The sequence below is a fragment of the Mesoplodon bidens genome (genome assembly GCF_964165515.1).
Source record: "Mesoplodon bidens genome assembly, chromosome: 15".
NCBI classification, from domain to species: Eukaryota; Metazoa; Chordata; class Mammalia; order Artiodactyla; family Ziphiidae; genus Mesoplodon; species Mesoplodon bidens.
Genome location: NC_138171.1, coordinates 21488059 through 21502342, shown reverse-complemented (window position 1 = coordinate 21502342; position 14284 = coordinate 21488059). Strand labels below are relative to the sequence as shown.

Genomic DNA, 14284 nt, shown 5'->3' with positions numbered 1-14284 from the left:
AACTATGCAGTATCTTTGTATGGTGACATATTATAATTAGACTTATGGTGGTGATCATTTTGAAATGAATAGAAATACCAAATCACTATGTTGTGTAACAGGAGCTAACATAGTGTTGTAGGTCAGTTATACTTCAAAAACAAACAGATAAACAAACTCATAGAAAAAGAGATCAGATTTGTGGTTATCAGAGGCAGAGGGTGAGGAGAGGGGGAACTGAATGAAGGCAGTCAAAAGGTACAAATTCTCCATTATAAGACGAATAAGTTCTAGGGACGTCATGTACAACATGATAAATATAATGAACACTGCTGTACGGTATATATGAAAGTTGTTAAGAGAGCAAATCTTAAGAGTTCACATCACAAGAAAAACTTTTTTTCTATTTCTTTTTTTGTTTTTTTGGCTGCATTGGGTCTTTGTTGCCACGCGTGGCTTTCTCCAGTTGCGGCGAGCGTTGGCTACTCTTCATTGCAGTGTGCGGGCTTCTCATTGTGATGGCTTCTCTTGTTGTGGAGCACAGGCTCTAGGCACGTGGGCCTCAGTAGTTGTGGCACGTGGGCTCAGTAGTTGTGACTCATGGGCTCTAGAGCACAGGCTCAGTGGTTGTGGTGCATGGACTTAGTTGCTCCGCGGCATGTGGGATCTTCCCAATCCAGAGCTCGAACCTGTGTCCCCTGCATTGGCAGGCAGATTCTTAACCACTGTGCCACCGGGGAAGTTCCTCTATTTCTTTTTTTTTTTTTTTTTTTTTTTTTTTGCGTTATGCGGGCCTCTCACTGTTGTGGCCTCTCCCCTTGTGGAGCACAGGCTCTGGACACGCAGGCTCAGCGGCCATGGCTCATGGGCCCAGCCGCTGTGCGGCATGTGGGATCTTCCCGGACCGGGGCATGAACCCGTGTCCCCTGCATTTGCAGGCGGCCTCTCAACCACTGCGCCACCAGGGAAGCCCTCCTCTATTTCTTTAATTTTGCATCTATATGAGAAAATGAATGTTCACTAAACTTATTGTGATAATCATTTTCATGATGTATGTAAGTCAAATCATTAGGCTGTACACTTTAAACTTATACAGTGCTGTATGTCAATTATATCTCAATAAAACTGGAAGGAAAATTAATAATAATAAAACATCCATACTACGCAAAGCAATCTACAGATTCAACACAATTCCTATCAAAATTCCAATGGCATAATTCACAGAAATAGAGCAAACAAGTCTAAAATTTATATGGAACCATAAAAGACTCCAAATAGCCAAAGCAATCTTGAGAAATAAGACCACAGCCAGAGGCATCACACATTCTGATTTCAAACTATATTACAAAGCTGTAGTTATCAAAACAGTGTGTTATTGGCATAAAATCAGAAACATAAATGAATGTAACAGAATAGAGAGCCCAGAAGTAAACCCACGTGTATAAGGTCAATTAATTTACAACAAAGGAGCCAAGAATACACAATGAGTAAAGAACAGTCTCTTTAATAAATGGTGTTGGGAAAACTGGAAATATACATGCAAAAGAATCAGGCTAGACCCCACTCTTACTCCATACACAAAAATTAACTCAAAATGGATTAAAGACTTGAATGTAAAACCTGAAACCAGAAAACTTCTAGAAGAAAACATAGATGGTAACCTTGACATCGGTCTTGGCAATGATTTTTTGGATCTGACATGAAAAGCAGGGGTAACAAAAGCAAAAATAAGCAAGTGGAATTACATCAAACTAAAAAGCTTCTGCACAGCGAAGGAAACCGTCAACTAAATGAAAACGCAACCTACTGAATGGGAGAAAGTATTTGCAAATCATGTATCTGATAAGAGGTTAATAATCAAAATAGATAAAGAACTCATAAATGCAATGGAGAAAAAAAAATCTGATTTTTAAATGGGCAAAGGATCTAAATAGCCATTTTCCAAAAGAAGACATACAGATGGCCAACAGGTACAGGAAAAGATACTCAACATCACTAATCATTGGGGAAATGCAAATGAAAACCACAATGAGCTATCACCTCACACCTGCTGGAATTATTATCAAATAATATTTAATAATAGCTATTATAAAAAAGACAAGAAATAACAAGTTTCGGCTTGACGTGGAGAAAAGGAAACCCCTGTGCATGCCTTGTTGGTGGGATGTAAATTGGTGCAGCCACTATGGAAAACAGCCTGGAGGTTCCTCAAAAAATTATAAATAGAACTACTATATGCAAATCAGAAGAAAGCTGGAGTAGCAATTCTCATATCAGACAAAATAGACTTTAAAATAAAGACTACTAGAAGAGACAAAGAAGGACACTACATAATGATAAAGGGATCGATCCAAGAAGAAGATATAACAATTGTAAATATTTATGCACCCAACATAGGAGCACCTCAATACATAAGGCAAACACGAACAGCCATAAAAGGGGAAATCGACAGTAACACAATCATAGTAGGGGACTTTAACACCCCACTTTCACCAATGGACAGATCATCCGGAATGAATATAAATAAAGAAACACAAGTTTTAAATGATACATTAAACAAGATGGACTTAATTGATATTTATAAGACATTCCATCCAAAAACAACAGAATACACATTTTTCTCAAGTGCTCATGGAACATTCTCCAGGATAGATCATCTGTTGGGTCACAAATCTAGCCTTGGTAAATTTAAGAAAACTGAAATCGTATCAAGTATCTTTTCCGACCACAACACTATGAGACTAGATATCAATTACAGGAAAAGATCTGTAAAAAATACAAACACATGGAGGCTAAACAATACACTACTTAATAACGAAGTGATCACTGAAGAAATCAAAGAGATCAAAAAATACCTAGAAACAAATGACAATGGAGACATGACGACCCAAAACCTATGGGATGCAGCAAAAGCAGTTCTAAGAGGGAAGTTTATAGCAATACAATCCTACCTTAAGAAACAGGAAACATCTCAAATAAACAACCTAACCTTGCACCTAAAGCAATTAGAGAAAGAAGAGCAAAAAAACCCCAAAGTTAGCAGAAGGAAAGAAATCATAAAAATCAGATCAGAAATAAATGAAAAAGAAATGAAGGAAATGATAGCAAAGATCAATAAAACTAAAAGCTGGTTCTTTGAGAAGATAAACAAAATTGATAAACCATTAGCCAGACTCATCAAGAAAAAAAGGGAGAAGACTCACATCAGTAGAATTAGAAATGAAAACGGAGAAGTAACAACTGACACTGCAGAAATACAAAAGAGCATGAGAGATTACTACAAGCAACTCTATGCCAATAAAATGGACAACCTGGAAGAAATGGACAAATTCTTAGAAATGCACAACCTGCCAAGACTGAACCAGGAAGAAACAGAACATATGAACAGACCAATCACAAGCACTGAAATTGAAACTGTGATTAAAAATCTTCCAACAAACAAAAGCCCAGGACCAGATGGCTTCACAGGCGAATTCTATCAAACATTTAGAGAAGAGCTAACACCCATCCTTCTCAAACTCTTCCAAAATATAGCAGAGGGAGGAACACTCCCAAACTCATTCTATGAGGCCACCATCACCTTGATACCAAACTCAGGCAAGGATGTCACAAAGAAAGAAAACTACAGGCCAATATCACTGATGAACATAGATGGAAACATCCTCAACAAAATACTAGCAAACAGAATACAACAGCACATTAAAAGGATCATACACCATGATCAAGTGGGGTTTATTCCAGGAATGCAAGGATTCCTCAATATACGCAAATCAATCAATGTGATATACCATATTAACAAATTGAAGGAGAAAAACCATATGATCATCTCAATAGATGCAGAGAAAGCTTTTGACAAAATTCAACACCCATTTATGATAAAAACTCTGCAGAAAGTAGGCACAGAGGGAACTTTCGTCAACATAATAAAGGCCATATATGACAAACCCACAGCCAACATCGTCCTCAATGGTGAAAAACTGAAACCATTTCCACTAAGATCAGGAACAAGACAAGGTTGCCCACTCTCACCACTCTTATTCAACATAGTTTTGGAAGTTTTAGCCACAGCAATCAGAGAAGAAAAGGAAATAAAAGGAATCCAAATTGGAAAGGAAGAAGTAAAGCTGTCACTGTTTGCAGATGACATGATACTATACATAGAGAATCCTAAAGATGCCACCAGAAAACTACTAGAGCTAATCAATGAATTTGGTAAAGTAGCAGGATACAAAATTAATGCACAGAAATCTCTGGCATTCCTGTACACTAATAATGAAAAATCTGAAAGTGAAATCAAGAAAACACTCCCATTTACCATTGCAACAAAAAGAATAAAATATCTAGGAATAAACCTACCTAAGGAGAAAAAAGACCTGTATGCAGAAAATTATAAGACACTGATGAAAGAAATTAAAGATGATACAAATAGATGGAGAGATATACCATGTTCCTGGATTGGAAGAATCAACATTGTGAAAATGACTCTACTACCCAAAGCAATCTACAGATTCAATGCAATCCCTATCAAACTACCACTGGCATTTTTCACAGAATTAGAACAAAAAATTTCACAATTTGTATGGAAACACAAAAGACCCCGAATAGCCAAAGCAATCTTGAGAAAGAAAAACGGAGCTGGAGGAATCAGGCTCCCTGACTTCAGACTATACTACAAAGCTACAGTAATCAAGACAGTACGGTTCTGGCACAAAAACAGAAAGAGAGATCAATGGAACAGGATAGAAAGCCCAGAGATAAACCCACGCACATATGGTCACCTTATCTTTGATAAAGGAGGCAGGAATGTACAGTGGAGAAAGGACAGCCTCTTCAATAAGTGGTGCTGGGAAAACTGGACAGGTACATGTGAAAGTATGAGATTAGATCACTCCCTAACACCATACACAAAAATAAGCTCAAAATGGATTAAAGACCTAAATGTAAGGCCAGAAACTATCAAACTCTTAGAGGAAAACATAGGCAGAACACTCTATGACATAAATCACAGCAAGATCCTTTTTGACCCACCTCCTAGAGAAATGGAAATAAAAACAAAAATAAACAAATGGGACCTAATGAAACTTCAAAGCTTTTGCACAGCAAAGGAAACCATAAACAAGACCAAAAGACAACCCTCAGAATGGGAGAAAATATTTGCAAATGAAGCAACTGACAAAGGATTCATCTCCAAAATTTATAAGCAGCTCATGAAGCTCAATAGCAAAAAAACAAACAACCCAATCCAAAAATGGGCAGAAGACCTAAATAGACATTTCTCCAAAGAAGATATACAGACTGCCAACAAACACATGAAAGGATGCTCAACATCTTTACTCATTAGAGAAATGCAAATCAAAACTACAATGAGATATCATCTCACACCAGTCAGAATGGCCATCATCAAAAAATCTAGAAACAATAAATGCTGGAGAGGGTGTGGAGAAAAGGGAACACTCTTGCACTGCTGGTGGGAATGTGAATTGGTACAGCCACTATGGAGAACAGTATGGAGGTTCCTTAAAAAACTACAAATAGAACTACCATATGACCCAGCAATCCCACTACTGGGCATATACCCTGAGAAAACCATAATTCAAAAAGAGTCATGTACCAAAATGTTCACTGCAGTTCTATTTACAATAGCCCGGAGATGGAAACAACCTAAGTGTCCATCATCCAATGAATGGATGAAGAAGATGTGGCACATATATACAATGGAATATTACTCGCCATAAAAAGAAATGGAATTGAGCTATTTGTAATGAGGTGAATAGACCTAGAGTCTGTCATACAGAGTGAAGTAAGTCAGAAAGAGAAAGACAAATACCGTATGCTAACACATATATATGGAATTTAAGAAAAATAAATGTCATGAAGAACCTAGGGGTAAAACAGGAAAAAAGAAACAGACCTACTTGAGAATGGACTTGAGGATATGGGGAGGGGGAAGGGTAAGCTGTGACAAAGCGAGAGAGAGGCATGGACTATATACACCACCAGACGTAAGGTAGATAGCTAGTGGGAAGCAGCCGCATAGCACAGGGGGATCAGCTGGGTGCTTTGTGACCGACTGGAGGGGTGGGATAGGGAGCGTGGGAGGGAGGGAGACGCAAGAGGGAAGGGATATGGGAACAGATGTATACGTATAACTGATTCACTGTTATAAAGCAGAAACTAATACACCATTGTGAAGAAATTATACTCCAATAAAGTTGTAAAAAAAGAAAAAGAAACAGTAAAGGGGGGCTTCCCTGGTGGCGCAGTGGTTGAGAGTCCACCTGCGGATGCAGGGGACGCAGGTTCGTGCCTCAGTCTGGGAGGATCCCACATGCCGCGGAGTGGCTGGGCCCGTGAGCCATGGCCGCTGAGCCTGTGCGTCCGGAGCCTGTGCTCCACAATGGGAGAGGCCACAACAGTGAGAGGCCCGCGTACCGCAAAAAAAAGAAACAGTAAAGGGAAAAAAACCAAAAACTGAGTAAAGGAGCAAAGTCAACACACAAACAAGCATGTCAGTCATGGGCTGCCTTGAATAATGTATTATTATGGGTTGTCCTCCATTCCTGTTAAGTTCATAGAGCAGAACCCACGATTTACAGTTCTCCCATGTGCCCTTCAGCATTATCTGAACTTATTCCAGTGTGAGGTCCAAATACAAACGTGTGGACTGGTTTCTGTCCGGAGGCTCCTTTACTTCAAAGACAAAGCGAACCTCCACAAGTCCGGGGCCCAGCCCGGTCACCATATCACATGTGGGCCGGCAAAGGCCCGTCCTCTGAAAGAAATGGCAGGACCAAAAAGCTAGTGTGTGAAAGCTCCAGGGTTTGGAAGGGACAACTGGGCCCTTCAAACACGGGGAAAGGTCTTTCAGCGACTCCTGTCCCTGCACTATCGATGACCAGGGCACGGGCAGCCCACGATCACTTTCGATGCAGGAGCAGCAAAGGACAGAAAGAGCCAGGAAGGGCGGGAGGCTGGAGCCAGGGGCCTGGGGCAGGGAGAGCAGCCCAGCCTGGCCGAGTCCCAGCAGCTTCTGTCGTGTCCTGCCAAGACCCCACAAAACCTCCCTGCCAGGGGGAGTCAAGACACTTCCAGAATAAAAAACTGCAAATGCTTTCGGGCTGAAAAAGATCAGGATCATGTGGTCATGGCACCACCATGAAAAATTTTTTAGAACTTTTGCTGCTATCCCAGCTTTGCTCTTCAGATGAAGATGTGGAGTCTGAGACGGGGTCACAGCGCTAGACAGGTTGAGAGGCGGGACCGGTCTCCATCACAACGGTACTTGCACTGACACCCCAAGGCTCGGAAGGGAGGTGCCCCGGGGAGCCCTTCACCCAAGCAGGTTCCCAGAGCCCTCCCCTAGGCATGTGGGGGACTGCCCCACAGCAGGATACTGTCACCCCACTTCCCCCTACATGATCATCCAAGCCCCAGAAAACACGCACGTGACTGTACAAAAAACACAAAATTCCAGAGAAAGGTCCAAAAGCCTTACCTGGGGCCCCAGGGCCTAGCGCCTGGCTGACACCAAGATGACGCCTCCTGTGGAGCCTCTGTGCACACAGACCCAGCTGCAAAGGAAAATCGGTGAACGGGCACTCACAGCAGGCTCTGGGGGACACACAGAGCACTTGGCACAGCAGCTGGCAGTTCCTAGCACTCACGAAGGCAGGCTGTTACTGCAGTACCTGAACGGCCACACTACGGTATCAGGAACAAGAACAATTTAACCCCAGGAAGGGGTCTGCAGGTCACCTCTGACGGGAATAACACCTACATTACGCTATGTGCCAACTGTGAGCAATCTGCTGCTAACCAGTCTGCAGGCTGTGGCTGCCTGGCAATGACTAGAATGGACCGGGAGGGGTACCAGGTGGGGGAGGGCCCCGTGCCTGCTACGTAGTATAAGGGCGACTTATATATGCATCCTCAACTATACTGGGCTTTGTCCAGGTCGGTCACTAGAAAATCACCCACAGTGGACCACGGGCCCTGCTCATGACCAGGATTAAGGCAGATTATAGTAAGTCTATACCTTTCATTACAGAAACAATTCCAGTGGAGAAAAGGAGGCTGACCCGGCAGGCTGGCTTGCTGGAGGGCTTGGTTCCCTGACACTCTGCAATGGGAGAAGCCCTGTCACCTCACAACAGATGGGTCATCTCCACCTCTTTGGGGTTTTTTTTTTGGTCCAGGTGCTATGCGTCAGGCACCAGATGCAACACAATAGAGGGAGGTGCTGCCCTCAAGATTACAGCATAAGGGGCACGATCAGCAAATCAACACTTTCTAGGTGCGATCAGTGCTGAGGGGCGGGGCTGAGGATGTGGGATGAGGAAGGGGTGCGATGGGGAATCAGAGAAAACTTCTGGAAGGGAGCCCTCCACTGCCAGCCCGTGAACTGCTAAGGCAGGGCCCTGTTCGGGAAAAGGGGCGCTCAGTGAGCACACAGCGCCAGGGACCAGGAAGCAACACCAATCAGTGGGAAGAAAGACATGTACGAAAGCTCCAGAGTTTGCAAGGGACAGGAGTGAACCCTCCAAACACGGGGAAAGGCTTTCAGCAATTCCTCTCCCTGCACTATCAATGACCAGGGCACAGGCAGCCCACGATCACTTTCGAATGCAGGGGCAGAAAAGGGCAGTGAGGGAGCTGAGAAGGGAGGCCACAGCCAGCATCCTGGGAAACGGCCTGGCCTAGGAACACACCAGCAGACAGGTCAATGACCAGACTTACAGCCTAAGATGACAGAACCACCCGATTATTCACCAGTGCCTGCCAAGAGCTGAAGAGGAGACTAACGGCAGAAATACTGAGAACTCTTAGGTACTGAAGGAACGTGTGTAAGTGGCACCAGGATTGAACACCTGACAGAATTCTCACTCAGGCTCACAGAAGAACACTTGGCTGGACACTGGATGTGAATCTCTGTCCTGTCAACATCACAGCAGCCTCCATCCAGGCTCTCAGGAGCAGAAGGGGGCCCAAGCCTCCACTGCACCCTCACTCTCCACACCTCAGCACCCAACATCTCTGGCCTCACAGCCTGCACACAACTCAAGTAATAGAGAACCGGCGGGACACCACTTACCTGGGACTCAGTCCCGGCTCTCCCTGACGACACGTCTCATGTAACAGCAGCCATGTGACACTCCTGCAGGGGACAAGAAGCCATCACGTGATCTGCCCAACTGGCAGGAAACCATTATGCTCATCGACAGGAAAACATGATGTGTGTGTTGGGGGGATTCGGGTCTTAGGCAATGAACGCACTACATCCTGACTCCCTCCATCCTCAGACTGCCTCATGCTTGGTCACTGCTAGTCACTGAAGGCTGTCCTGTATGGAAGGGACAAGTATGGGTCCCCTGAACATGGGGAAAATCTTTCAACTTTTCCTCGGCCCATATTACCAATGACCAGGACACAGGCAGCCTGTAACCACTTCAAATCCAGAGGTAGAAAAGAACACAGGGCTGCTGAGACTGGAGACCAGGGTCAGAAGACCACAGTTGTGGCAAGACCCACTCCCATTCTCCTTTTTTAAAGCCTCAGAGACACCAGCACCAAGCCAGGCAGAGGGCACTCAACAGACACCAGGAGCCAAAAGACATCTAAAGAGGTGGTGGGGGGGGGGATTTCCTGGAGGTCCGGTGGTTAGGACTCCGTGCGCTTTCACTGCCATGGCCTTGGTTCAATCCCTGGTCGGGGAACTAAGATCCGGCAAGCCGTGCGGTGTGCAATAAAACATAAGTAAAATAATAGAAAGGCGGCGGGAGGACAGCCATGTGGGACAGCTCCAGAGTTGGGAAGGGACAGGAGTGAACCCTCCAAACACGGGGAAACGCTTTCAGCAACTCCTCTGCCGGCACTACCAGTGACCAGGGCACGGCCAGCCCACGATCACTTCCGAATGCAGGGGCAACAAACGGCAGAAGAAGAGCCAGGCAGAGGAGCCCATGTGAGCAGCCGGCTCTCCGCCCAGGAAGGGGAAAGCTGCCCAGCCAAGCCCGGGACCCCAACGCTATCCTCACTTCATGGAAAGACTCCATCTCCCCTCATCAACAGAGGCCACACGAAGACCAACTTCTCGTAAAAATGCCTCAAGTACTCATCCACCCACAAAATACTAAGTACCTACTAACCACTTGCCAGGCACTGGGGGTTCAGAGACACAGACCAGGCCTCTGCCCTCCAGGACTGCTTGCTGTTTCCCCCCTGGAAGGAAAGGAAAGCTCAGGAGAATGAAGTAACTCACCTGAGGTTCCACGGCTAACGAGCAGCTGAGTCAGGATCTGAACTCAGGCCTTTCTGGCCCCCAAACCCAGCCCCACTCTCCTGCACAAGGCTTGGCAAGACTGTTCCCAGAACCCCCCTGAGCCCAGGGACCACCCCCTCTGCGGCGGGGCAGGAAGGCCACAGCCCCCAGTTCAAGGCCCTCAGGAGCAGCACTTGCCCAAGGGACAGACAGCTCATTCCCTGGACACAGTGGGGCGCAGCAAGCAGTGCGGCTCACGGTCTCGCAAGAGAGGAGGGGGCGCTGGCAGAGGCAGGCGCAGCAAAGCCGTTCGAGGGAGGGTCTTCAGCAGCGCAGGGCCCGGCCAGGGAACGGGTGTGGAAGGGCTTCAGTGCGAAGCAGGGACAGGAAGCCAGACTCTGCCCCTCGGGGGCCCTGGGGCGCCCTCACTTTAAAGCTCAAACACCCGTTGGAAAATGGACGTTTCCACACTTTCCCTTAAAGCTTATTAAGGGGAAATGGGCTAACGGTCACCAGAGTATTTGGCCGGTAACCGACGAGCGGCTTTGGGGCCTGAAACGCTGGAGTCGGAGGTGATGGGCAGTGAATCAGGGGCTCTGGCGCCCCCCGGGCCAGGTTCACACGGGCTCTGCACGACCCCCTGCGGGACCTCGGGCCCACGCGTCATCCGACCGGTCTCTCGACATCAGCGGGCACAAGTCTCCCCACGGGGTGGGTGAGGCTCCAAGACGGCGCCGGCCGGTGGCTCGGTGACCCGAGGCCTCTTTGTCGAAGACACGAGGGCCGAGAAGTCGCCATGCGGCGCTCACCGCCCCCTCGGGCCTCAGTTTCCCCTTGGGGGGGGGGCGGGCGGAGCAGACCACGTGCCCAGCGCTCCCCTCAGTAACGCACCCGGGGCGCCGTGAGAGATGGCACGGAACAGAGGCGGAAACACAGCAGACAGTGCGGGAAGGTACGGATGTCCGCGAATGTTGGGAGATGGCGTGGATCCAAGAGAAACAGAAACCAGCGGAGTCGGGAACCTCCTCCACCCGCACAGCGGCGGCGGAACTGCAGCAGAGACGAGGCCTGCGGCCTAGAGCGGAGTCGCCGGGAGCGGATCCCTCGCGCGCGATCCTGCAGCGACCTCTGGTGGAGCGGAGCCCGAGTTCTGCGTTGGGATGACTTGGTAATTTCCAGAAGCAGTCTGAAATTTTGCTTTTCTGTGTGTGTTCTGTTTGTTGTCACTGATTTGTCATTAATTTGTAGGAATGGTGACTCTTTCACATGAGAAGCTTTAATTAGCAAAAGCTCTTTTTTTTAATATCCGAGTATAGTTGATTAATAATGTGTTAGCTTCAGGTGTACAGCGGAGTGATTCAGTTATACAGATACATATATATATTCTTTTTCAAATTCTTTTTCCATTTAGGTTATTACAGAGTATTGAGCAGAGTTACCCCTGCTATACAGTAGGTCCTTGTTGGTTATCTATTCTAAATATAGCAGTGTGTACATGTCAATCCCAATCTCCCAATCTATACCTCCCCTGCCACCCTTTCCTGCTGGTAACCATAAATTCGTTCTCTAAGTCTGTGAGTGTGTTTCTGTTTTGTAAATAAGTTTGTTTAATCATTTTTTAAAGATTCCGCATGTAAGCAATATCCTATGATATTTGTCTTTGTCTGACTTACTTCGCTCAGTATGACAATATCCAGGTCCATCCATGTTGCTGCAAATGGCATTATTTCATTCTTCTTTTTTTTTTTTTTTTTTTTTTGCAGTACGCGGGCCTCTCACTGTTGTGGCCTCTCCTGTTGCAGAGCACAGGCTCCGGACGCGCAGGCTCAGCGGCCATGGTTCACGGGCCCAGCCGCTCCGCGGCGGGACCCTCCCGGACCGGAGCATGAACCCGTGTCCCCTGCATTGGCAGGTGGACTCTCAACCACTGCGCCACCAGGGAAGCCCATATAACTGGCTTATTTTACTTAACGTAATATTATTAGGGTTCATCCATGTTGTAGCATTTGTCAGAATTCCCTTCCTTTTTAAGGCTGAATAATATTCCATTGTATGTAGAGACCACATTTTGTTTATCCATTCATCCATCAGTGGACACTTGAGTAGCTTCTACCTTTTGGCTATCGTGAATAGTACTGCCATGCACATGGGTGGACAAATATCCCTTTAAGACCCTGCGTTCATTTGTTTCGAGGATAAGTGGAATTGTTGGATCCTAGGGCAATTCTGTTTTTAATTTTTTGAGCAACCACCATCCTATTTTCCGTAGTGGCACACACCATTTTGCATATTTTATCTACTTTGAAGTTGAAAACTTGAAGTTCAGAAGGATTAAGTAGCTTGCTAATGTGTAAAACGTGGTAGAGAAAAATTTCAAGTATGTCTATTGAATTCATTTCCTAGGGCTGCCATAAGAAATTACCACAAACTGGGTAGCTTAAAACAGAAATTTATTCTCTCACTATTCTGGAGGTTAGAAGTCTGAAATCAACATGTCAGCAGGGCCATGCTCCCTCTAAAACTCTGGGTGGGGGTCTTCCTTTTCCTAGTGCTTGGTGGTGCCCATCAATCCTGCAGCTGTGTCAATTCAATCTCTGGCATTCTCCTGGGGTGTCTTTCTCCTCACTTACAAGGACACCAGTCATGTTGGATTAATAGTCCTCCGTCCTGCAACATGACCTCATCTTAACTTACATCTTAGTTACATCTGCAAATACTATTCCCACATCAGGTCACCTTCCCAGGTGCCAGGTGTTAGGACTTCAACATAACACCTTTTGGGGGTACATAACTTAATCCATAATATCTGTCTTCCTCCAAATTCTGTGATATTTACCATACTTTTGACCTCTTAATGTGATAAACTACTAGACTTCCCAATAGAAAGCCATGCTTGCATTTATGGGACAGAACTTATTTGCTAGTAGTGGATTATTAGACTATAAGCTTGGAGGAAGGCAGACACAATAGGCTTTTTCATTCATCCCTTTGCCTCCAGTCATTATACAAAAAAAAAAAAAAAAAAACAGTATTGGAGGGCTTCCCTGGTGGCACAGTGGTGAGTGTCTGCCTGCTGATGCAGGGGACATGGGTTCGTGCCCCGGTCTGGGAAGATCCCACATGCCACGGAGCGGCTGGGCCCGTGAGCCATGGCCACTGAGCCTGCGTGTCCAGAGCCTGTGCTCCGCAACGGGAGAGGCCACAACAGTGAGAGGCCCACGTACTGCAAAAAAAAAAAAAAAAACAGTATTGGAAAAGTGGTATAGTTTTTCCAGTGCCTTTATGGGGAAAAATCATTTGAACAGTTGTTTGGGGAATTATTTAGGTGGTAGTTTTTGTTGTTCCTTTCTCAATTTCCTGCCAGTCAGGCTGTTGTTGACATCTGTTGGACACACCCACCAGCATAGCACCCCATAGAGCGGAAGTGCTTATTTACCATGTATTGAATAAATGAATGAATGAATGAATAGAAGGTTCATTGGCTCAGCAGTGCCTCTGCCCCCTTTTTGCTACTACTGTTCTGTCTCGATGACCAGTGGCTCCAAGTGGCTGGTGGCTCCTCCTCCCCCTACAGCCTCCTTAAGCCCCCTGTGTCCACTCCTGAAAGAGCCTTGGTCCAGGCAGACCTAATCACCAGCCTCCTCCTGCCTGGGTAGGTCCCCAACACTTCCCCTTCTGGCAAAAGACCCACTTGAAACATCCATCCCTTCTGGAGCTTGCAGAGAGTGCACTGCAGTTTTATTTTGTTTTTAACGTCTGCAGACACATTGCTGACTGACAAATAAGGACAAGCCACCGAGCATGGACTGTTATCTGAACGCCAAGAGCAAAGGCTGTCGTAACACATTTATTTCAAGACCTCAGCATGCTGCCCTGTTTGCTGGAATCTCCAGTTATGTAGGCCAGTGTCGTAGATGGGAAAGTCATCTGAGATAAGCACGCAGTGCCTCGTGCAATGCCAACCTCCCCGCCCTGACCCCCACTGATGGAATACCTCAATAACTGGCCATTTAGGATAAGTTAAGGAAAAGACTTAGGCACTGCGCC

At 46.1% G+C, this 14284-nt stretch overlaps 1 long non-coding RNA gene across 4 annotated transcripts in view; it reads right to left on the bottom strand.

Moving 5' to 3' along the window:
- LOC308628901 overlaps positions 1 to 11400 on the bottom strand; it is a 52004-nt gene extending 40604 nt beyond the window's left edge. For all 4 annotated transcript variants that reach the window (XR_014017596.1, XR_014017597.1, XR_014017598.1 and 1 more), the window contains exons 1-3: positions 11129 to 11400; positions 9071 to 9133; positions 7475 to 7550 (exon numbers count right to left, since the gene is read on the bottom strand). This is a non-coding gene — a long non-coding RNA (uncharacterized lncRNA). The remainder of the gene's footprint in view (positions 1 to 7474; positions 7551 to 9070; positions 9134 to 11128) is intronic.
- Between the last annotated feature and the right edge of the window lie 2884 nt (positions 11401 to 14284).